Genomic DNA, 24,087 nt, shown 5'->3' on the forward strand with positions numbered 1-24,087 from the left:
GGACCATACTATAGTGTGTTTTTTCACTCATCTCATGAACCCAAAATAACATATTGATGTTAATGATGATCAAATAGAAATATTAATCAAGATCACCCATCAGAGTTAAAGTAACTGAAACTTACAATATAAGTCAATTCAGTGTTAATTATATGTTAGAGTTGACTATTCTTCTTGCAGCTGTTTATTGTAGGTCACTGGAGCAATGATGCAATCCATGCAATTAGAAAAAAGGGCAGATAATTAAAGTTTTCTGAAAGGGTTGTCAGACGGAGGCATACAACTGCAGGTCTGTATTAGTAATGATAATTCGTTAAAGCATTAGAGATCACCTGTAATGCTGGTGAATCATGACCCTTTTTGGAAGCCAAAAACCTTCTGCACATCTCAACATGAATTCTCAAAGAGTAATATTGTGGAGCTTTATCAGTAAAGTGGAAATGGTGCTGCTTTGTGATCATAAAAACATCATAATCGAGGTCAGCAGCAAGAAGAGCAGTAAATAAAATATTCCAAAGTGCTAAACAGCCTATCACTTAATTTAGGAATAAAACACAGTTTATTCAGTTGTGTACAAGGCAAGATGAAATGTCTACAACAGTTCAGAGTCGGTGGGATGGAGGGGTGGGGATATGGAATATATAAAAACTACTATCCACGAGTCCTGGGTGTACATACTGATATGAACTCAAATTGGCAATCATGGTGCAAAACTTCTCAAACAAGTGAATTCAACAACATTTGTTCTCTGCATAACTGGTGATTTTGGTGATGAAAGCTGTAGCAAATTAGGTTACTTCTGTTCATTTTATGGGCAGTTCCATACATACACACAAAAATTCATAAACATAACTAAAATGAAACTCCTTCTGAACAGGTCTCGGAAGACCCAACAGTACTAACCAACTGCCATATCATCCTCAACTGATAGGTGTCACTGGATGTGGATTTGGAGGGGCTACTTCTTAATTGAGTAACTACTGAACTGGTATCACAAGGGTTAAGGGTTGAGTGCACTCTACATGCCAACAGCGCTTGGCAGACCCAGACAGTCACCCATACAAGTGCTAGCAAGCCCACAGTGCTTAACTTCTGTGATCCAATATGAATCGGTGTTACCACTGCAGCAAGGCTGTTGATGTAAATATAACAGTAGGAAGAAAAAGGTGAACTAGCCTAACTCATGCACAGAAAGGAGCCAAATGTGCATCTCTTGTGAATTAAAAGTGCTGGCAAATAGCAAAACTTTAAAAACAAATTTAAATCATTTCCATTTGACAACTCCTGTTCTATAGATGTATTTCTGGGAAGATAGTCTCTGCGTGGTTGCGTCACTTTTACTACCTTTTTTGCAGATTAAAACAAAAATTCAGTTTAGTAAATGGCCACCACAAAAAATGAATCTTAATGGGTTTACAATTGACACATTTCACATCATGGCTGGTTGTCACAAATATGATCCAAGGAACATGGGGAGGGGGGGGCAGAATAACACAAAATTCACTTTGTACATTGGTGGGACAAAAGGCAGCAGATACTGGCTCTCAGGTTACCACTGTATCCCCCAGCTACTAGAGGCAGGGAGAGAGGGGTGGGTCACATGCTTGCTATGTCCATGGCATTAATTATCCCATACATGCCCTCTGGGTCACGCCAAATGTTGAGCTTCTCTGGGAGATCAGTTTCCATTGGCCAGAACCTGAAGCGCCATCTATCACAAAGCGAAAAAAGTGGTCCAACTAAAACATGTCTTTATGCACTACATGAATACGTAATGAAAAATGTGGGTTCCTATTTAAAAAAACGCAGCTGATATCTGTTTGACCTATGGCAGCGCCATCTAGCGGGCCAACCACAGCGCCATCTGGTTTCCCCCTTCAAGCTAGACGAGCTTTGTTCTTTGTAGTTTATTCGTTTGATGTTTATTTCGTGAGATATTTGGCCTGGTCACTATCAATGGACCACTGCGTATATACACTGATGGAAAAAAGTGCAACACAAATAAATACTTAATGTGGAATAATGAAATTTTGGGAACTACATTACCTAGATAAGATATTTAAGTGATTAACTACGCAAAATCACAGGTTAATGGAAGCATGAGATAAAATATGAAAAATGTGAAATGCTGGTACATTAATAACCAGTGTAACCACCAAAATGTTGAATGCAAAAGTGCATGCACTGATTTGTACATGAGCCGGATGTCAGTTTATGAGATATAGTTCCGTGCCTGTTGCACTTTTTCAGTCAATACAGGGACCGTTAACGCTGGTGGCGGACGATGCTGGAGTTGTCGTCCAGTGATGACCCAAATGTGCTCAGTTGGAGACAGACTGGTGATTGAGTGGGCCAAGGCAGCATGCGGAAAGTGTAGAGTGTGTCGGGTTGCAACGGCAATTGGTGGGTGAGCACTATCCTGTTGGAGAACACCCCGTGGAGTGCTGTTCATGAATGGTAGCACAGTATGTCGAATCACCAGATTGATATACAAATTTGCAGTCAGGGTGCGTGGAATAACCACGTGAGTGCACCTGCTGTCATATGAGATCACACCCTGGACCATAAACCCAGGTACAGTTGCACTGTGTCTAGCATGCAGACAGACAGACAGATTGGTTGCACACTCTAAACTGGCCTCCTCATAACCAACACACGGCCGTCACTGACACCCAGGCAGAACCAGCTTTTATCAGGAAACACAACAGACATCCACCCTGGCCTCCATTGAGCTCTCGCTTGACACCACTGAAGTTTGTGTAGTGCATGCTACAGGGTGCCTGGCTCAGGGCTGTCATTTAAGTAACCCATTTGTTACAGTTCGTTGTGTCACTGTGGTGGCAACTGCTGCACGAATTGCTGCTGCCGGTGCAGTACGACGTGCCAGAGCCAGAGGCCGAACACAGTGGTCTTTCCTCTCAGCTGTGCCGAGAGATCATATGGAGCCTGGTCTTCTCGTGACTGCACAATTGCTGGAGCTCATCCAAGATCATCCTGCAGACACCTATTTAAAGAGCTAGAAATCTTCACTGTAGCCTCACAATACATATATTCACTTATGAAATTTGTTATTAACAACCCGAATGAATTCAAAAGTAATAGCAGTGTACATGGCTACAACACTAGGAGAAAGGATGATCTTCACTACTCAAGGTTAAATCTAACTTTGGCTCAGAAGGGTGTAAATTATGCTGCCACAAAAGTGTTTGGTCACTTACCTAATAGCATCAAAAGTCTGACAGATAGCCATATAGCATTTAAAAGGAAATTAAAAGAATTTCTTAATGGCAACTCCTTCTACTCATTAGATGAATTTTTGGATATAGTAAGTGGGTAATTTCCCAAAAAATTTTTAAAAAATCAAAAATATTGAGTGTCATGTAATATTTGGTTTAATGTAATTTATTGTGTAGACACCTTTTATTAACCTGACATGTTCCAGATCATTACGAAGTGTCATATTCATGATCTATGGAACAAGTACTAATCTAATCTAATCTAATCACGTTCTCATGAACATCGCTGCCAGCACTTATGTACAGCTGCTACATTCCTGCAAGTCTTTCTGAAATATCTTAGAAGGAACATCTGGCTTCTCGTAGTCCTATTATATGACCTGAAACAAACTCAGTGAGGTATAGATAATGGCATCTTTATTGCCTTAAAGACGTTTTTGACTAACATAACTCCCCTTGTGCAATCTCAAATGCTCAAAAGTGTTACAGAGTGTGTATAAAGCAAATCTGATTTGTGTCCCCACAGTGGTACTACTAGCGTTACTCTTATGCGATTGGTGCGAAATTTGGGTATACATCTTTCTGATGAAGAAACGTGCCTACCAACTTTTTCTATGTTGCACAACTTCTTCATGCTACAATTTCTTTTTCCGTCAGTGTGTAATGTAACTGGATAGATGAAAGGTCTAATTACCAAGCTGCGGCCGGAGAAAACACACACAAAGGTACTGAAATTCAGAAGCTTTCGGAGTCAATGGCTCCTTCTACTGGCAGACAGATTGAAGGGGAAGGAAGAGATGAAGGTGGTTTAGAAAATGGGGAGGGTTTGGAAAAGATGCCCAGAACCCCAGATCAGACGAGAAGGAAAGAATGGTTGTTGGGGACCAGAGAGCTTAAGGATGGAAGATTGGATAATATGAATGACGGCTTTTACTCACAAAAGACAATGTGGTGACAAAAATCATAGGATATCTATTAATATCGTTGTGAGATCTCCCTTTGCCTGGCATGGTGCAGTAACTTGGCATGGACCCAAGAAGTCTTTGGAAGTCTCCTGTAGAAAAATTACCGTATTTGCTCGAATCTAAGCCGCACTTTTTTTCTGGTTTTTGTAATCCAAAAAACCGCCTGCAGCTTAGAATTGAGTGCAAAGCAAGCGGAAGTTCTGAAAAATGTTGGTAGGTGCTGCCACAACTAACTTCTGCCGTCGAATATATGTAGCGCTAGACAGGCATGCTTTGTAGGCACAAAGATATATACTGGTGCCAAAATCTCTGCGTCAGTAAATAGATTAAAAAAAAAGGTGGAAGACAAGCTTTTTTTTTTTTTCTCTCCGCCCCGAGTTTCGACCACTGCATTTTCATACATTATCCAACGAAGAAAATACAAATTCCGTATTGTTCATCTTCGAATGTAGCAGAATTTCAATGTACTACAAAAATCCGACTGGCAAGACTGTTTGGGATGTTTGTCAATATGGCCAACTCTACGTTCTGAATTTTTTCCTACCTGTGAGAAGAGATGGTTGCTAATAGGAGCCTGATGAAATGTGAATCACATGCAGTATTCTCTTCACCATAAGAATAATACAAATATAAACATTTTGCCATGTATTCTTTCATGTTTGCTGCTATCTCATTTAAATCCTGTCTGCCTAATAAACTACAAAACTATATTGAGACAACAGCAAACGCGGAAGAATATACTTATCGTGTCATGTTTATATTCGCATTATTCTTATGCCTAATAGTGATACAGTCAGAAATGAAGCACGGCAACTGACTAGATTTTTAAATCTGACTCTAATTTCTGTGCAGAATTTGACATACTAAAGAAGGGGCCGCAAAGGTTTTCAAACGGAGAAAAATTTTCGCCTAACTCTCGTTCAGAACATGTTCTATCATACGTAGTCTATTATTTGGTTCTTGTTGATCATTATCAAAGAAAGCAGCTGTGTAAGTGACAACAAATAGCAGTCTCTTGCCATTGTTTAGATAATGAGGCGATTCCCTTTTTAAAAAAAAAAAAAAAAAAAAAAAAAAGCGGGAGTAGCGCGCATAAAAGCACACCATGCCGCGAGCGGCAACAGGCCGTAAACACGCACTACCAGAATGCGACAAACAATGCATGACACATTACAATAATGCATTTTCAGCTTAGAGTGATGTAAACACCTATAACAAAGAAAACGGCACTTACCAGATCAAAGCAAAATAAGCAATCGATTCAAACCAGACGAAGCACGTGAAAAAGGAAGGGTACCCGTATAAATACGGACAGAGTGCCTGACGCATAGCAATGGCTACCTGGTAAAGCTTAACTGCTAAACTTACAACTTGAACCAAACTACTGTAGCTGTATCATCATTCATTAGATCTAAATTGTGTCTCATATTACAATGGACCAACTTTGTTTCGATTTGGAGGTGTGGCCTGAAACTTTTCTCTCCCCTTGAATTTCGAGTCTCAAGTTTCAGGTGTGGCTTAGATTCAGGAATATTTTTTTTTTTTTTTTTTTTTTCCTTTATTTCATTTTTCAGGTGCAGCTTAGATTCAAGTGCGGCTTAGATTCGAGTAAATACGGTAAGCCCTGCTGTCTCTACAGCCATCCATAATTGTGAAAGTGTTGTCAGTGCAGGATTTTGTGCATGAACTGACGTCTCGATTATGTCCCGTAAGTGTTCAATGGAATTCTTGTCGGGCGACCGTGGTGGCCAAATCATTCGCTCAAATTGTCCAGAATGTTCTTCAAACCAATTGTGAACAACTGTGACCCAGTGTACTTTCATCCACAAAAATTCCATCTTTGTTTAGCTGCAAGTGCTCGCCAAATAGCCAAAGATAACTGTTTCTAGTCAATGATCAGTTCAGTTGGTCCAGAGGATCCAGTCCATTCCATATAAACACAGCCCATACCATTATAGGGCCACCTATAGCTTGCACAGTGTGTTGTTGACAGCATGCATCCGTGGCTTCGTGGGATATGCACCACACTCGAATGCTACCATCAGCTCTTACCAACAGAAATCGGAACTCATCTAGCCAGGCGACGGTTTTCCAACCGTGTACAACCGATATGGTCACAAGCCCAGCGGATACACTGCTAGCGACGTCATGATGTTAGCAAAGGCACTGGCATTTTCAATTGCTTCCATAATCCATTAACACCAGATTTCATTGCACTATCCCAATTGGATATGTTTGATGTGATTTCTGTGGTTATTTCACACCGTGTTGCTTGTCTGTTAGCACTGACAACTATGCAAATGCTGCTGTTCTCGGTCATTAAGTGAAGGTCGTCAGCCACGTGTCGTCCACGGTGAGAGGTAATGCCTGAAATTTGCTATTCTCAGTGAACTCTTGACACTGTGGATCTCACAATATTGAATTTCCTAAGGATTTCTGAAATTGATTTCCAAAATGGAATGTCCTGTGCTCCTAGCTCGAATTACCATTCCACATACAAAGTCTATTAATTCCCGTTGTGCAGCCATAATCACATCGGAAACTTTTTCAACTGCATCATCTGAGTATGAATTGTACCTCTACAAATGCACCGCCATTTTATACATTGTGCATGCAATATTACTGTCATCTGTCTACGAGCATGTTGATATCCCATGTTCTTTGTCACCTCAACGTACTGTGCATAAGCTAATGAGAGTGGAAAGCCAACTACGTTGTATGTGTTAGAGCCAGTTGGTGGAAAAAACAGACGGTTCAGAAAATAGAAGATACAGAAAACTAAAATGGAATGAAGAAAGGAATAGTTACTCAGAAGAAATATGGAGACCAAAGAAATTAGTACAAAGTAAGGTCACGTGGGAGGCGAGGACCAAGAACATGTTGTAATGCCAGCTACCACCTGAAGAGATCTGGGAATCTGGTGTCTGGGAGAAGAATACAGATGGCACATGTAGCAAACGGGCAATGAGGTCACGACTGTCGTATTGTAGCTCATTCTCATCACAGGATATTGTGTGTTGCCAGTACACACCCTCAGTCTACGCCCATTCATCCTAATTGAGAACTTCAGTTTTTATTCATACAGTTTCCTCTGGCTGACACTGATCTTTGCCAGGAGATACACACTGTCAACTTTATCAAGCACTGGGTTCCTCAGATACCAGCAAAGAGTTGGTTTTCCTCGGCTTCTCTTTCTTTTAACGGTCACGGGTCACGGGGAAACCATCTTGCCACATGGAGTGGTCGTGTGGCTTGAGGCATCGTGTCATGGATTGGGTGACCCCTCCTGTCGGAGGTTCAAGTCCTCCCTTGGGCATGGGTGTGTGTGTTGTTCTTAGCATAAGTTAGTTTAAGTAGTGTGTAAGTCTACGGACCAAGGACCTCAGCAGTTTGATCCCTTAGTAATTCACACACAATTTGAACATTTTTGAAACCGTCTTATTAAGCTGCGTCAGTTATCAGGCAAAGGCTTTCACACATGTTGATGTTGCTAACTAGGCTGGTATACAGGTTGGTGATTCCCCACCCCCTTTCTCAGTTTCTCTGGAATAATTCTCATGGGTACTTGGAACTAGTGAGATGGCTCTTCTGCGGAACTAGCGAGAAGGGTCTTGTATGGCGAGATCTGGTCAGTATTCACATGTCTGGCTGCAGGCTCACAGTAGTGATATCAGTGCCTGCAGCCCTTGGACTGGAAGTGTCAAGAGAGAGAAGCAGCATATCATAAATGTGGTGGCGTTTCTGCTGTTATAAGGTATGTGCAGCTCATTTTTCCAGCAGTAACTGTGCTTGTGTTGTTCACAATTTGAATCATGTTGGTGGTAGGTTAATTGTAATAATTGGTATTTTAGAGAATATGCTTTTGACTGAAGATGTGCGAACTCTGCAGCTCTCTAAGCTCGCATTTTATATTACAGCAAAACAGATATCGTGACTTCTGTGAATCTATGACCCTGTATGTAGAACAGCTTATTTTTACTGCACTGTCACTATTGCTCAGACTCATTTGTGTTATGCGATGCCACTCATTATTAATGTGCAGATAAGTTTTTGTAGCAGTAATTTTTTTAAGTACTTCAGTATGCTTTCTGTCCTGCGTGTGTCTTTGGAATTCTGTGCACCTGTCGAAACTATGTTTATAGCAATGTCTGTATTCAAATTTCACTGCAATTAATATATGAGACTTAAAGTAAAGCAGAATAATTCTTTTCTCTGCTGGTATTGCAGCTCAATTGCAAAATTTCACCATGATATGTTTCGAAGTTTGTGCTACAGAGAATATTTTGTTTTCATGTACAGCGCTAGTGAGAGAAGCCTGAACTACAAAACAGACATGGCACACGTGGTACTGTTTCAGTGAAGTGTGGATAAATATTGGTGGGCCAAAGTGCGTAAACTGAGTGAAGTTTACAGGGATGACTGGATGGACTGTAACAATGTCTCCAGGTGGTGTGCATTCCTCCAAGAGGGCCTTGTGAACCTTAGTGATTCGCCACACTCGGAGCAGCCAGTAACAGCTGCAATGAATGAGCCTGACCACAGCAGTTTAACATTTCCTATGGTACAGTGTACAGTATTGTTCATGACACACTGAAATTTCATAATGTTTGTGCTTGTCGGGTGCCTAAGAACCTGCAAATGATGACAAACTCGGATCACTTTGTGCATTATGCTGCAAAAGCCATGACTTTCTGAAAGGAATTATGAGTTGTGGCTGTATCAGTGCAAGCCCATTCCAAGCAGGTCTCTACAGAGTGGAAACATGTTGATTCTTCAGTACAAAAAACATTCATAGTGACTTAGTCTGCTAGGAAAGTGGTTGTGACAGTGTTCTGCAATATTCATGGTGTTATTGGTGGAGTTTGTTGGACACAGGATCACTGTGAATGCTGCAGCATACATCAAAACTTTGGTTAGCCTGTGTCATGCCCTCTGTAACAAATGCCACAACATTAATGCTGATGGTGCCAACTTCTTCATGGCAATGTTTTCCCTGATGCTGCAACTCCTGTTAGTGAGAAAATCACCAAATTTGGTTGGGAGGTGCTCCAGCATCCACCGTACAGTCCAACCCTTACACCATCTGTTTAGTCCCGTGAAGAAATTCTTGACCGGACAACACTTTGCGATAGATACTGATGTGATATCAACAGTCTGCATATGGCTATACTCCAACCAAATGGACTTCTACGAACAGGTCATATTGAAACTGGTACCACAACGGAAAAAAATGTTGAAAATATTGGAGACTATGTAGAAAAGTAGGTAAGAGATGTAAGTTCATTTGTGGTTTTTTTGTTTTGTTACCTATTAATCTTTTTGGTGATAAAAGTATTGTGCGTTACTTTTTGATCTTCATTCTTAGTAATAATATTACAGGGTTTATTTTGCTTCGATATCATATTTATAATTGTGTGTCTTCATTCCACCTGGGAATGCTACCTTGATGAAAGTGGGTCACCAATGCATAAGCATTGGTTTCAAAAACATGATGGTTGGGGGAAGAGGAGGATCTTGTTTCTGATTGGTCCAAAAGAAAGGGTGGAGGGAAGGGGGGTGCTTGGTGCTGTTAGGAATGTTTATATGCAAAGGTGTCCACAGTTACGACTGGTTTGCCTAGGTGGTATGCCCTCTCCCTGGATGACTGTGTGTCTTCTGTGCCAGCCAGCAGATCAAATATGATTACACATACATATTGCTTAAATAATGCAAATTTCTCTACTATGCCTGGGGAGATGATCTGGCTAGTGTTGGGCAGATATGTGGAGATCTCTTGTTCACAGCAAGGGCTTCCGTGGAGGCTGTGGCTGTGGCCACTTGAGGATTTCCATACATTACCAGCATCTCACTTGCCTTGCTCAACTTGCTAATGTGGTTGGAGTTCCTTGTAATCTAGGTGTGTGTTGGCAGCCATCTTTAATATATCCACCGACATGTTGAGATCTATTTGTCATTATTACTGTGGGTGGGAGATGCCTCAGTCAGAACTGACAAAGCGCCCATGCCTTTTGTGAAAGCCACCAGACCGGAGAAGATTATAAGTCTTCTCAGCCATTGTTAGAAATGAAGTTCAAGTGGTGAACTATCCTGCAGATGACATGCAATTCATTTGGATTGTTGCAGATATTGCTCACCTCTCTAGAGGTGTATTTTGTAGCACTGTGCTACACAAATAGTATCTTTGGATAGAAGCGCCAGAATTTTACTGTGATGTCATGCAATCTAGTACTGTAGTAGGGTCTGGCAGGGGTTTGCCCACTGCAGTGTGGTATTTCTTATACATACACTAACTTTTGTTAGAAATCAGTAGTGCTTACACAATTTGCTATGACATTATTAGTATGACATGATGTCATTATTTCTACTGATGTGTTCATTTCTAACACCCATACTATGACATCACACACACCAGCAATGTGTTAGTGATTTAACACCGATACATAAATTAGGACCATGCTGCACTGTGCTTGGCTGAGAGCATCATGACTTCAACACGATGCATTGTGATGCGACTCTGCAGCAAGGCGAGAAGTGGCACGATGCTGTGATAGGACGTCGTGATGTGATACAGTGTTGACGTGACATTGAGAGCAGTGAGTTGGAACTTGCTTAATTGGATAAAATGCATGCAGTTGTGGAAAATCCTGAAAAATACCTAAAATTTGGGAAGAATGGGAGAACTTACATATCTGCCTGGATGGGGCCTCTGCTGGCGCCTCTAATGATAAAATATTAAATTGTTATTAAAAAACAGTCATAGCCTAGACCTCAAGTGACTTAACATAATTTGTTATTAAAAAACATACACAGCCTACACCCTGTCCCTGTGGTGCCCAAGTTATAAAATGTGGAGTTGGAGAGGTGTTCTTCAATAGCAGTGATAACCAGATCGGGCACATTATAATTGCCTGAGAGCATCATTACATCCACAGAACGTTGGGAATAGTGGGACAGAGCTTGCATAATTGGATAAAATAAGAGAAATGTGGAAATATACTGGGTGATCAAAAAGTCAGTAGAAATTTGAAAACGGAATAAATCATGGAATAGTATAGATAGAGAGGTACAAATGGACACACATGCTTGGTATGACATGGGGTTTTATTAGAACCAAAAAAAATACAAAAGTTCAAAAAATGTCCGACAGATGGCCCTTCATCTGATCAGAATAGCAATAATTAGCATAACAAAGTAAGACAAAGCAAATATGATGTTCTTTACTGGAAATGCTCAATATGTCCACCACCCTTCCTCAACAATAGCTGTAGTCGAGGAATAATGTTGTAAACAGCACTGTAAAGGATGTCCGGAGTTATGGGGAGGCATTGGCGTCGGATGTTGTCTTTCAGCATCCATAGAGATGTCGGTCGATCATAATATACTTGTGACTTCAGGTAACCCCAAAGCCAATAATCGCACGGACTGAGGTCTGGGGACCTGGGAGGCCAAGCATGACGAAAGTGCCGGCTGAGCACAAGATCACCACCAAACGACGCGTGCAAGAGATCTTTCACACGTCTAGCAATATGGTTGGTTGTAATAAAGCCCCATGTCATTCCAACAATGTGTGTCAATTTTTACCTCTCTATCTACATTATTCCGTGGTTTATTAAGTTTTCAAATTTATACTGACTTTTTGATCACCAGGTACATATAACTGAGGAAAATATGAAAAAATATGGAAAATATGGATAAGTATGTAAAATTGTGGAAGAATAAGAGTACTTACATAGCTGCCAGGGTGTGGTATCTTTTGGATTCTCAAATTATGTAATATGAAATTGTTATTAACAAACAGCAACACCCTGGAATACAAGTGATGTGACTTAACGTAATTTATTATTAATAAATAGCACAGCCTGATTCTCTCCCTATGCTACCCAACTTCTGAGTGAACTCCACCCATTCAAGTGTCCCAGTTATAAACAATGAAAATGGAGAGAGGGAACAGGAGAGGAGGCGGAAGAGGCGATGCTTGATCCTCATTGGTTCATGGGGATGGGATGAATTTTCCATCATTTTATTGTGCTCCCACTGACTGAGAGAGTTTCCCGCCAAGTTTATATCTCATGATTAGTATTGAGTCCACTTGCATGAGAAGTGTTGCTAGGACTACATGACCACTATTAAGTTATGTCATGACCTTGAATATGAGGGCTATTCAGAAAGTAAGGTCCGATGGTCATGAAATGGAAACAACAGTGAAAAACCGATGAAGCTGTGAACACATGTGTTGGGCAGTGTTTGTAGCATGCCCAATGAACGCACCACCTCGCTCTTTTCAGTTCTGAGCACAAGTGAGCACGTAAAGATGCCTAGAACAATAGTCTCTCACGGCAAGTGTCCACTGAGAGGTTTTGCCCGATTTCAAGCAGCCCCATATAATGTAACTGTGATGCATTTTCTTCTTCATGGCAATTCTCGGCTGCACACTGCACGAGCAATGAGGATTCCCCTACAGTGTTTTTGATGTGAAGTGTTTGCTCAACTACAGTACAGCCTGGACATGGTTCCCTGATGTGCATCTCTGGTGAAACCAACCCTGGCTATAAAGACAACATTTTGGGACAGACACCGAACTGCAGATCAGTGTAGAGGAGCGGCGGAAAGCACAGGTTGCTGTGATCTATGATGAGGCTACTGGGAAGTTGGTACAGTGTTAGGTGTCTAAGTCTGAGCGGCAACTACGCAGAGAAGCAGCTGGAAAGTGTATCAAACTGTTGCAGGTAAAGCATTTTTAATTTTCACTGTGGTTTCCATTTCATGACCAGTTTTTCGAACAGCCCTTGTTTAACTCAAACAATTGCCTTGGAGGGGGGTGGGGAGAGGAAATTTCTCCTGGGTCCCTTGATCAGTTTCCAGTGGTTCCCCAGGGGGAAAGAGAGTGTGGGTGACCTTGAAGATAAGTCTCCCAAGTGGATAACCTGATACTGGGTGCATAAAATGGCACCGGATGTGATATTTATCTGCACCCACTCTTTTTTTACAATACTACTAGTAGGTGCATGCCCTATCAAATAGCCAACAAAAAAATGTGTAGCAAGACACAAAATTAGCAGCCAAAGAAATAACACATACAATATTGCATGATGAGACATGCATCTGTTGTTTTTGCTTGGCTGTTGATTGTACAATGTTATAGTCCTAAAAGCGGAAAATATTAATAACAAGGAATTAATTTCTTTGGATTGAATATCGATCCATGCTGTATGTCACAAAATTGGAATGTTATAGTGATTGCCAAGTAAAAGATAGATTTTGCTTGGAAACCTGTGAAACTTTGACACCAAGAAGCATCAAACTAATCTCTGGTGAAAAAATACAAACATTTTCTCTAAACCTAGTAACCATATATGTAAATTAAATTTACGCACCAAATGTTGGATAAATCATTGAGGAGTGCTGCAATACAGTTGTTTTACATTTAAATATTTCAGAACATAAGTTATAAAACACATTACTGGTAAAAGTATATATGGTCATATTCTCAATGAATGGATCCTGCTGCAAAGTAAAATACACAGAACAATAGTTACAATTATCTTGAATCGCTCACGAAGCACATCCATTTGTTGCAGAAATATCCAAGAAATAGTTTTCTGCAGGAATATTGTCCTTGTCTTCCATATGTTTACCATCATGTTGTCTCAAAAATTATGAAGCATGTAACAGATTTTTATAAAGCTTTCACAAAACTCGGTATTTGCGATGTCGGTGTAATATTCTCCACTGCTTTTGAGAATGCCATAACCGCTGTTGACAGACTAACAAATAGATGACGTATGCACACAGTTATTGGCTGGTTTGCAAATGCTCGGTGCTCACAATCGGCCGAGCAAATCAGGCCCCTTGGACAGCCTGCAAGTGGGATTGCGCTGGAGCAGCCACGAGGTGCCACTAAGAGGGAGAAATGGCAAGTACCGTAACACGATTTCCTAGAAATTTTGTTCAGTGCAAGAATTGTCAAAATAATCGAATATGTATCTAGTATTATCTATAGATACTCCACCATTTCTGAAAAAGACGACGATAAAATTTTCGAGGTATTTACATGGTCCAGAATGAGATTTTCACTCTGCTGATTTGAAACTTCCTGACAAATTAAAACTGTGTACCGGACCGAGACTCGAAGTTGGGACCTGTGCCTTTCGGGGGCAAGAGCTTCTGTGAAATTTGGAAGGTAAAAGAGGAGGTACTGGCAGAATTGAAGCTTTGAGGATGGGTCGTGAGTCGTGCTTCGGTAGCTCTGAGTGAATGGATCAACGAAGAACCTAAACAGGTGCCATCGGACGCCCGCCCCGAACAAATTCAACGATCAATATAGAACAAAATGAGTTAAAACATGGCAGAGCACTTGCCAGCGAAAGGCAAAGGTCCCAAATTCGAGTCTTGGTCCGGGACACAGTTTTAATTTGCCAGAAAGTTAAATATTTACGTCATACTTTATGTGCCTTTTGCCGCGCAACATCCTCAGACGAAATGGTGGTGCTCAGTGGTTAGCACCTTGGCTTCTTAATTTTGTGCCCCATGTTCAAAACCCAATTACATTTTGTTTCATTTTTATTATTTGTATTTATCTACCCATGTCCGTAGAAGGTTATTACACGAATGTTTCTTATAAAATGGTTTCTTGTAAAATTACAACCGTAAGTATGACAAATTTTTGATATAACCTATGTGTGTATGTTGGGTAACACAAGAAATATTGAATTTAATTGATGAAAAGAGAAAATATAAAAATGCAGTAAATTAAGCAGGCAAAAAGGAATACAAATGTCTCAAAAATGAGATCGATAGGCAGTGCACAATGGCTAAGCAGGGATGGCTAGAGGACAAATGCAAGGATGTAGAGGCTTATCTCACTAGGGGTAAGATAGATACTGCCTACAAGAAAATTAAAGAGACCTTTGTAGAAAAGAGAACTTGTGTGAATATCAAGAGCTCCGATGGAAACCCAGTTCTAAGCAAAGAAGGGAAAGCAGAAAGGTGGAAGAAGTATATAGAGGGTCTATACAAGGGTGATGTACTTAAGGACAATATTATGGAAATGGAAGAGGATGTAGATGAAAATGAAATGGGAGATACGATAGTGCGTGAAGAGTTTGACAGAGCACTGAAAGACCTGAGTCGAAACAAGGCCCCAGGAGTAGACAACATTCCATTAGAACTACTGACGGCCTTGGGAGAGCCAGTCCTGACAAAACTCTACCATCTGGTGAGCAAGATGTATGAAACAGGTGAAATTCCCTCAGACTTCCATAAGAATATAATAATTCCAATGCCAAAGAAAGCAGGTGTTGACAGATGTGAAAATTACCGAACTATCAGTTTAATAAGTCACAGCTGCAAAATACTAACACGAATCCTTTACAGACGAACGTAAAAACTGGTAGAAGGCGACCTCGGGGAAGATCAGTTTGGATTCCGTAGAAATATTGGAACACGTGAGGCAATACTGACCTTACAACTTATCTTAGAAGCTAGATTAAGGAAAGGCAAACCTACGTTTCTAGCATTTGTAGATTTAGAGAAAGCTTTTGACAATGTTGACTGCAATACGCTCTTTCAAATTCTGAAGGTGGCAGTGGTAAAATACAGGGAGCGAAAGGCTATTTACAATTTGTACAGAAACCAGATGGCAGTTATAAGAGTCGAGGGGCACGAAAGGGAAGCAGTGGTTGGGAAGGGAGTGAGACAGGGTTGTAGCCTATCCCCAATGTTATTCAATCTGTATATTGAGCAAGCAGTAAAGGAAACAAAAGAAAAATTTGGAGTAGGTATTAAAATCCATGGAAAGGAAATAAAAACTTTGAGGTTCGCCGATGACATTGTAATTCTGTCAGAGACAGCAAAGGACTTGGAAGAGCAGTTGAACGGAATGGACAGTGTCTTGAAAGGAGGATATATGATGAACATCAACAAAAGCAAAATGAGGATAGTGGAATGTAGTCGAATTAAGTCGGGTGATGCTGAGGGAATTAGATTAGGAAATGAGACACTTAAAAGTAGTAAAGGAATTTTGCTATTTGGGGAGCAAAATAACTGATGATGGTCGAAGTAGAGAGGATATAAAATTTAGACTGGCAATGGCAAGGAAAGCGTTTCTGAAGCAGAGAAATTTGTTAACATCGAGTATAAATTAAAGTGTCAGGAAGTTGTTTCTGAAAGTATTTGTATGGAGTGTAGCCATGTATGGAAGTGAAACTTGGATGATAAATAGTTTGGACAAGAAGAAAATAGAAGCTTTTGAAATGTGGTGCTACAGAAGAATGCTGAAGATTGGATGGGTAGATCACGTAACTAATGATGAGGTATTGAATAAAATAGAGTAGAAGAGGAGTTTGTGGCAAAACTTGACTAGAAGAAGGGATTGGTTGGTAGGACATGTTCTGAGGCACCAAGGGATCACCTATTTAGCATTGGAGGGCAGGGTGGAGGGTAAAAATCGTACAGGGAGACCAAGAGATGAATACACTAAGCATATTCAGAAGGATGTAGGTTGCAGTAGGTACTGGGTGATGAAGAAGCTTGCACAGGATAGGGTAGCATGGAGAGCTGCATCAAACCAGTCTCAGGATTGAAGACCACAACAACAACAAACGTGTGTATGATATGTTGAGGGGTTACAATCAAAAAGATTGTAAGATAATAATTAATATAAGAATTGGTGTGATAGCGAAATATCAGAATATGAAATTTTTTTTCGAATTCGTTCTGGTACCTTTTCTTGTATTAATTATTATATTTTATTCACATGTTTATTCTTCAGGAAGAGTTGTTACATACCTTCGGTTGATACCGATCATAGACACTTTCAAAACACAGATACTATGAATATCACGAGCATCGTGAGAAGGCAGGTTCGCCACAGAGACATTTCTTCGCATGAATCTCTCTCAGGGAAGAAACGTCGTTAACACTGGAAAAGATTTTGCGCGTTGTTAATAATTTCGTGGAAAATCATGCATTATGGATCACTTTTCCGAAAACTGGCGCTTGCAGTTGACTATGCATCAAGATATACTACGGCAGTATAAGCGAAAAAAAATTACAAATAATTTTATCTTTTCTTATATTCATTCATCTGACATACAATTAGCAGATGAATAAGGACAACGTTATATCAGTATTCGCTGGAAAACATTCGTGCAGTAATCTTCTACAGAGTTGGGCAGTTGAATGGAAAACAAAAATAAAAGTAATAATAGAGTTTCGAACACGGGGTGTAAAATTACGAAGCTCTACACTCCAAAGGGGTCAGAGTACGTCGATTGGGATTGCAGTTCCACCACGTGCTTAGAGCAGGGGAGCACAGTTCAATTGTCTGGGGGATCAGCAGCGTCGAATATTGTAAAAGGACTTCGTACTATAGCTCACTGGACTGTGAACTGTCGTTTTAGATCACGAAATGTGTGGGCAATGGCGGATTTACTTACAGACCCACTAGGCACGGGCCTGGGGGGCCATTTTTTGCTCTGTACTCATTTTAACCTTTTGCGTTTTAAAATAACTGCACTTAAAAACGACAAAATTTTTTAATATTGTTAAACAACTTGCTAGTTTAAATAAGCCTTAAGAACGAAATTCGACAATACAAGCTTGGAAATGTACATAGTTTAATTGGTGACTGAATGGTCTGGTGTCATCTTCATGATTGTTCAAAATATTTTGAAGTAAGCTGTCACGACGGCACTCTACAACACAGTGTTTGAAACGTTATTATTCCGAGAATGTTGTCGGCTTCTACTTAACCCTACCACATTTTCCCCTTGAAAATACCGGGACACCTCAAAAGCTGTGATAAACTAATCAGCAGTTTCTTAAATACTGTAACATGTGTTGGCCCCAGTATGTAAATCTCATAAATTTCTGCAATACATACGGCTGTTGGTAAATTATTGCACCAAGAAATACATGATAGCCGTTGTCCCACAGTCCATAACAGATCAACAAAAATTCAGTATGAAAAAGCCGACTCTACTTAAATTGGTTGTATATATATTACGGGGAAGTATCAAGTCAACCCTTCATTAACTAATGTGAAAGCTCTGTGGTCTTCAATATCTGAGCTTTGATTTAGTGACACCCGTTTAACAAAACATGTTGATACTGGGAATGTTTTACATTTTTAAACAGATGTTTAACGAAAAGAACATTAGCAGAATATCTAATAATGTGTGAAATACATTTCACAACAGTTTAAGAATTTTATTTAATTATTTACTTAGTTACTTTTTGTGGCGAGAAAAGAAGAAGAAACCAACTTTCGTTTGCCTCATTTGCAGGGCTTATTTCAATCAGTAGTGGTACAAGTCCATTTTTGTTCATTCTGCGGTACAGAGCCCTAAAGTTTAATGAGCGCTGAAAAATCTGCAGTTGAGATACCAGAAATATTCATGTAAAGTAGAGTCTCGATAGTTCGAGTTTCCAATAATCCGAGCCTCTTTTTTTTTTTTTTTTTTTTTTTTTTTTTTTTTTTTTTTTTTAAAAAGGATCCAACGATCTACTTTCTTTTGTTTACTGACATGATAAATAATGAAAACATCATTGCAAAAGATAGACGGGGAGAGTACAGCTCAGTGACAACGCAGGCAACAATGCAATCAACACCGACGATTAGCACGATGCCCTGTTGCACGAACATCTGTTGTCAGTATGGCACGAAATACCCCGTCTGCTGCCGATCAAAACTGGGAGTTCATACGCTGCTGTAGTTCCCAGTAACTGTACTGTACAGTGTTGTGTGTCGTTTTGTTTGTTGACTGTGTATTCCGTTGTACACATTACAAAGATGAGTGCTGTAACAAAAAAGAGGAAATTTGTGCCTTTGCATCTAAAATTAGAAGCACTAAGACGACTTGACAAAAGAGAAACATTAAAAAGACTTGCCCTCGAATATGGTGTCGGTGAAGTTACTGTTGGTGACTGGCGAAGAAACCAAGAAACCGACTTAAATTGGAACAGTTTTCTTCACAGAAATGCTCACACGAATCTCTCAGTCGAAGAAGTATAAAGAAGTCAGACTTCGAAAAAACAGGTGAGGCATTGTTCATGTGGTTTACCCAACAGAGACAGAAGGGTGCTCCGATTTCTGGCACAGTCTTGCAAGAAAAAGCTTTGTTTTTCAGAAACCAGTTGCAGGAAGGAATTGACAATTTCGCAGCTAGTGTGGGCTGGCTCGACAAGTGGAAGAAGAGGTATGGAGTGCGTCAAGTAGACGTATGTGGAGAAAAACTCTCTGGTGACGCTCAGGCCGTTTCAAAATTTATCGTAGAGTTTAAAAAAATCATAACTGACGAAAATTTGTCTAATGAACAAATATATACTCGTAACTGTGACGAAACTGGGCTAAATTTTAAAATGTTACCAGCGAGAACACTTGCTTCTTGTGAAGAAAAAAAGTGCTCCTGGGCACAAAGAAAGCAAAGAGCGGCTCACAGTTATGGCAGCTTCAAATGCAAATGGAAACCACAAACTAAAACTAGTTGTGATTGGGAAGTCTGCGAAGCCGAGAGCATTGAAGGATGTATCCATCTCAGCTCTTCCAGTTGTCTAGAAACATCGAAATAATGCCTGGATGAATAAGGAAATCTTCAAGAACTGGTTTTTTAGCTCATTTGTACCTGACTGCAAGATTTTTTTTGAAAGAATGGGGACTGCCATGCAAAGCAATTTTGCTCATGGATAATGCGTCCTCACATCCAAGTGCAGGAGAACTGCAGTGCGACGGTATCCGCGCCTTGTTTTTCCCCCACCAAACGTTACCTGTCTCATTCAGCACATGGACCAGGGCGTTCGGGAATGTCCGAAAAAGAAAAGTATCGACGGCGATTGCTACAGTCAATCCTGCATTCCGAAGACAACGAAAGCATTGTAGGAGCTTTGAAGAAAGTTACTTTGAATGACGTCGTGTACTGGATTAGCGAATCTTGGGGCGAAATAAAGTCAGACACAATTTCTAAAGTCATGGAGCAAAATTCTACAGGAAAGTATGCCAGACACAGAAACTGGAGATTTAACAGATGAGGACGATCAACCATTGTGTAATTTAGTCAGAAGATTGCAGGGAGTGAAGAGGCAGAAGAGGTGGAAGTAGGCGAGTGGTTAAATTCAGACGAACAGTTGGAAGTGACAGACTCTTCTATAATTGACACGGTTAACATTCCATCGCAGTGTGAGGATGACGTGGCAGAGGCTGCACCGATGATGAGTCACACCGGTGGCCACGCTGCTCTCGAGGCCGCCATCTGCTACGTGCAACAACCGCCCGATGCGACACCAACTGACCTACTGCTCTTGAGACGGTGGCGTGACATTGCCGCGAGGAAACGTTGCAGCTTCGCCAAACGAAATACACTTCACTATTACTTGTCTAAATAAATAATTATTGTTATTCTGCCAATGCAAATCCACGTGTAAATACTTTTATTTTAATAAAGTTCATATTTTGACCTGTATTACTTACAATATCATAATATTTCTTTTTCCCATTTAAATTTCGATAGTCAGAGTTTTCGATAGTTCGAGGTGGTTCCGGTCCCGTTCACCTCGAACTATCGAGACTCTACTGTATATATATACTTGAGTATTTCTGGTACCTCAAATGCAGATTTTCAGTGCTCATTTAACTTTACGACTCGGTATCTCAGTATGAACAAAAATGGACTTGTAACACTATTGACATAAGTCTTTCATTTACTGTGCTACCTGCACGATATCAAAGTTCTCACTCTGTGCAATCGAATAGTACGTGTTGTTGTTGTTGTTGTCTTCAGTCCTGAGACTGGTTTGATGCAGCTCTGCATGCTACCCTATCCTGTGCAAGTTTCTTCATCTCCCAGTACCTACTGCAACTTACATCCTTCTGAATATGCTTAGTGTATTCATCTCTTGGTCTCCCTCTACGATTTTTACCATCCACGCTGCCCTCCAATGCTAAATTTGTGATCCCTTGATGCCTCAGAACATGTCCTACCAATCGGTCCCTTCTTCACGTCAAGTTGTGCCACAAACTCCGCTTCTCCCCAATTCTATTCAATACCTCTTCATTAGTTATGTGATCTACCCATCTAATCTTCAGCAATCTTCTGTAGCACCACATTTCGAAAGCTTCTATTCTCCTCCTGTCCGAACTGTTTATCGTCCATGTTTCACTTCCATACATGGCTACACTCCATACAAATACTTTCAGAAACGATTTCCTGACACTTAAATTTATACTCGATGTTAACAAATTTCTCTGCTTCAGAAACGCTTTCCTTGCTATTGCGAGTCTAAATTTTATATCTTCTCTACTTCGACCATCATCAGTTATTTTGCTCCCCAAATAGCAAAACTCCTTTACTACTTTAAGTGTGTCATTTCCTAATGTAATTCCCTCAGCACCACCCAACTTAATGCGACTACATTCCATTATCCTCGTTTTGCTTTTGCTGATGTTCATCATATATCCTCCTTTCAAGACACTGTCCATTCCGTTCAACTGCTCTTCCAAGTCCTTTGCTGTCTCTGACAGAATTACAATGTCATCGGCGAACCTCAAAGTTTTTATTTCCTTTCCAGGGATTTTAATACCTACTCCAAATTTTTCTTTTGTTTCCTTTACTGCTTGCTCAATATACAGATTGAATAACATCGGGGAGAGGCTACAACCTTGTCTCACTCCCTTCTCAACCACTGCTTCCCTTTCATGCCCCTCGACTCTTGTATGCCATCTGGTTTCTGTACAAATTGTAAATAGCCTTTTGCTCCCTGTATTTTACCCCTGCCACCTTTAGAATTTGGAAGTGAGAAATCCAGTCAACATTGTCGAAAGCGTTCTCTAAGTCTACAAATGCTAGAAACGTAGGTTTACCTTTTCTTAATCTTTCTTCTAAGATAAGTCGTAAGGTCATTATTGCCTCACGTGTTCCAGTATTTCTACGGAATCCAAACTAACCTTCCCCGATGTCGGCTTCTACCAGTTTTTCCATTTGTCTGTAAAGAATTCGCGTTAGTATTTTGCAGCTGTGACTTATTAAACTGATAGTTCGGTAATTTTCACATCTGTCAACACCTGCTTTCTTTGGGATTGGAATTATTATATTCTTCTTGAAGTCTGAAGGTACTTCACCTGTCTCATACATCTTCCTCACCAGATGGTAGAGTTTTGTCAGGACTGGCTCTCCCAAGGCCGTCAGTAGTTCTAATGGAATGTTGTCAACTCCTGGGGCCTTGTTTCGGCTCAGGTATTTCAGTGTTCTGTCACACTCTTCACGCGTACCCCTTTCTGTAGTGGATTTTTAAGCCTTCCTTCTGCTTTGTTTCTCCAATTTTTTGTTTCGTTCGCATTTCTGCCGGTTTCCATTTTCGGTTTTTACAGTTTCCTAAGTCACGGACCGGGCGCTAATGACCATAGCAGTTTTGCGCCCTAAAAAACAAAACAAAAAAAACTCTTCACGCAGTATCGTATCTCCCATTTCATCTTCATCTACATTCTCTTCCATTTCTATAATATTGTCCTCAAGTACATCGTCCTTGTATAGACCCTCTATATACTCCTTCCATCTTTCTGCTTTGCCCTTCTTTGGTTAGAACTGGGTTTCCATCTGAGCTCTTGATATTCACACAAGTTCTCTTTTCTCCAAAGGTCTCTTTAATTTTCCTGTGGGCAGTATCTATCTTATCCCTACTGAGATAAGCCTCTACATCCTTGCATTTGTCCTCTAGCCATCCCTGCTTAGCCATTTTGCACTTCCTGTCGATCTCATTTTTGAGACGTTTGTATTCCTTTTTGCCTGTTTCACTTACTGCATTTTTATATTTTCTCCTTTCATCAATTAAATTCAATATTTCTTCTGTTACCCAAGGATTTCTACTAGCCCTTGTCTTTTTACCTACTTGATCCTCTGCTGCCTTCGCTACTTCATCCCTCAAAGCTACCCATTCTTCTTCTACTGTATTTCTTTCCCCCATTCCTGTCAGTTGTTCCCTTATGCTCTCCCTGAAACTCTGTACAACCTCTGGTTCTTTCAGTTTATCCAGGTCCCATCTCCTTAAATTCCCATCTTTTTGCAGTTTCTTCAGTTTTAATCTACAGGTCATAACCAATAGAGTGTGGTCAGAGTCCACATCTGCCCCTGGAAATGTCTTACAATTTAAAACCTGGTTCCTAAATCTCTGTCTTACCATTATATAATCTATGTGATACCTTTTAGTATCTCCAGGGTTCTTCCATGTATACAACCTTCTTTCATGATTCTTAAACCAAGTGTTAGTTATGATTATGTTGTGCTCTGTGCAAAATTCTACCAGGCGGCTTCCTCTTTCATTTCTTAGCCCCAATCCATATTCACCTACTATGTTTCCTTCTCTCCCTTTTCCTACACTCGAATTCCAGTCACCCATGACTATTAAATTTTCATCTCCCTTCACAATCTGAATAATTTCTTTTGTTTCATCATACATTTCTTCAATTTCGTCGTCATCTGCAGAGCCAGTTGGCATATAAACTTGTACTACTGTAGTAGGCGTGGGCTTCGTGTCTATCTTGGCCACAATAATGCGTTCTCTAAGCTGTTTGTAGTAACTTACCCACACGCCTATTTTTTATTCATTATTAAACCTACTCCTGCATTACCTCTATTTGATTTTGTATTTATCACCCTGTATTCACCCGACCAAAAGTCTTGTTCGTCCTGCCACCGAACTTCACTAATTCTCACTATATCTAACTTTAACCTATCCATTTCCCTTTTTAAATTTTCTAACCTACCTGCTCGATTAAGGGATCTGACATTCCACGCTCCGACCCGTAGAACGCCAGTTTTCTTTCTCCTGATAACGTCCTCTTGAGTAGTCTCCGCCCGGAGATCCGAATGGGGGACTATTTTACCTCCGGAATATTT

This window comes from Schistocerca serialis, chromosome 12 (genome assembly GCF_023864345.2).
Source record: "Schistocerca serialis cubense isolate TAMUIC-IGC-003099 chromosome 12, iqSchSeri2.2, whole genome shotgun sequence".
Lineage (NCBI taxonomy): Eukaryota > Metazoa > Arthropoda > Insecta > Orthoptera > Acrididae > Schistocerca > Schistocerca serialis.